This window comes from Salmo trutta, chromosome 8, assembly GCF_901001165.1.
Source record: "Salmo trutta chromosome 8, fSalTru1.1, whole genome shotgun sequence".
Taxonomy (NCBI): Eukaryota; Metazoa; Chordata; class Actinopteri; order Salmoniformes; family Salmonidae; genus Salmo; species Salmo trutta.
Window position 1 is genome coordinate 43,413,186 of NC_042964.1, and position 2,895 is coordinate 43,416,080.

Sequence of the window (2,895 nt, forward strand, 5' to 3'; positions counted from 1 at the left end):
TTCCAGTTGAGATCCAGGAAATGTCAAGGACTTGGAAGACAAGAAGGACGTTACATGCAATTAGAACCCTGCTGAGATCTTTTGTCTAGGTGTGCAGAGGCAGTGTGGACCATGGCCCCATTTACGCCATATGCTATAAAAGGTCTGTCAGACCCAATGAAGACCAAAATGTGACATCACAACTGACCATGCATGCAGTTCATCACTGGATGGACACTGCTTTCAGCTTCACATCTCAAACCAGTGATGGCCGATCAGCTTTTTAACGTCAGGCAAAATATTGCACCTGAATGTATTTATTGAAACCAATACAAAGCTACAGAGCAGTGCTCATACAGTACAGAACCACATTAGAAATGTTGGTAATGTCAGGGATTTTGAGAAGAATTGTATTTATTTTATAAAATGGCTAGGTATTGCTGACTGTATCACTGTCTGTATTCTCTTATAAAATTATATTGGCATCTGAAATCTCTTTTTAAGCAGTATCCTGTTCAACAAAGAGAACATGATTGTTTAAAACGTTCATGCCTAGGATAACAGGCAGTTGTTTGCCTGGATATATGCATTTTATTTGACATTATTACATGTTATAAACCCTACAATGCGTGCCTACATGACATAGAACATTGCATTACAAAAGTATTGCGCTATAAGGAAGTTACTGAGAAATAATTAAATAATATAACATTTACTGTAAAGGTTAAATACAATAAAAATGTACTGTAGTGAAATGGGTGGTGCCAACAGGAAGGTCTTACTGTGCCTTGTCTGTGTTGCTTGACTATAAAGCTGCTTCTTTCCACACATTTTTTTATAATGATTGGGGGTCAACAGACTTTATAATAAATGTTCACATGGCCTTGTAGGAGAGAAAATGTGCACATGTTCAATCTCTCTTGAAACATTTTTATGACATTATCCTGATCTGAGCCCAAGCTGAAACAATGGACATTTGCTGTGAACACGTTTTTTCTGTCTGTTTTAGCTTGATTCAGTATCCAAAAGTAAATTCCAATACTGATCCATCAGTTATGTGAATTGCTTACAATGCAGCCACCATTATACATTTTTAGCAGGCCTTTCAAGTAGCTAGATTTTACGACAAATTGTATCCGAATCCAGGGCTTTGTGTTCCATTTCAACAGAGCGCGTGCTGCTAGCTAAGCGCGCGAAACTTTGCCTTTCAGTTTATCTGTAGCTAGCCAGCCTGTGAGAGGGCACGTCCATGTAACTAGCAAATGTCTGTGTCAAAACGTGAAATGATTAGCTAAAGTTGTTTATATTAATTGTGAGATTATAGTTAGCCAGCTTCTGCGAACGTTAGCTAAATCAGAAGATATAAAATTTAGCCCGCTAGATAACGTTAACTAGTTTCCGATAAGTAAAGTCGATATGGTTGTTAGATAAATTAGCTAGTTAACGTTAGCTGGGCAGTTGAAATAAAGTAATGGGTAGACTATTTAAATAATCCCTCGGGGTTAGCGATTATTAGTTGAGTTTTCAGGAACGTTGACGTAGCTAACGTTAGCTGTTCAAAACCAAAATGCCTCAAGCAAGATAGCTAGTTTTAACGGTACCTATCCAATAATAGCTAGCTACGTTGCCACCATGTCAGCAAATAAAACCCTTCTGCTCATGGAAGGAAACACGGAATATTTGATTAATTCCAATCGCATTCATAAACTCTCCTGGATCTAAAACTGGCTAGCTATGTGGCTGACGTTAGCTGCTGGCTAAATGTGGCTGACTAGCTAGCAGCCACCGTCAACTAGTAAATCCGAAATCGAATGCCTCAATGTTGACGAGCCGCTAATCTCAGTATTATTGCCATTTATTTCGCTGAATCGTTGATATCCAGTGGGTAAAGTCAGCTGCACCCATAGACTTTCTACTCTACAAAATGGGGTCTATTAACGTTTGTCTCCGCCATTTTGTGACAGAAATTTCTCTGAGCGCAGGGGTACGTGTAATGGTTGAATGTAGTAACCTCGTCAAGTAGATATCCGTCTGGCAGTTACAGAAAAGGGATCATGAGCAATTTCCATTCATCCCAGGAGACTAAAGTCATTTCTGAGTGCTAGGCTATTGGTTCCAACGCCGGTGATAACCTGGTAACTGGTTGCTCTCAGGCAAGGGCTGCAGATACTGGAATAAAGTCACATTACTAGCTATCTCCAATTAAGCTATGACACAATATGGCATTATCACTTTGAAATTGTAGCTAGATTTGGTTGAAAGGAGAGTTGCGGCTATTGAAACGAGGTGATTTCGTTATCACAATATAACCAAGATAAAGTATTTGTGAACAAACAGTACAGTAATGATACATTATTATAATTTGTCTTCATTTCTACATTGACAGTGTATAGAGTACCGCCCTGGATATAGCCAACTTAGTTATGAACTGTCACAGCTTAGACACAGGTGTAAAGCAATGTGGTGTAATGGAATACTGTTTTGGCGTTGAGATAACTAATATCATGAACCACTCATTTTGTGGATGAAATGAGCAAAACTGAATTGACTGTGGTGACTTTATAAACTGAAATGATTAGTCTAATAGTTTAGAATATTCAGAGAAAGCAGTCACTTCACCAAACTTTACAATTCATATGAAACCATTACACTACTAGGAAATTAATTGCATGTCAGTTGCATCTAATATTGATCAACATATAGCCAACTTTGAGAATAAAGTAGGGCTATCACAGCACAGGAAAATGTCTGCAAACTCTGAATATTCTATTTTGAATGGTTGTCAACTTGTCATATTAGAATTATTATAATATATCCAAAAGCTCCCCTCCCCCACGAACAGTAGTAATTCTGTTCTGTTTGAACGGGTCTTGTAAATTTCAGATGAGCTCTAAAAAAGACAACACTGTCTATTGT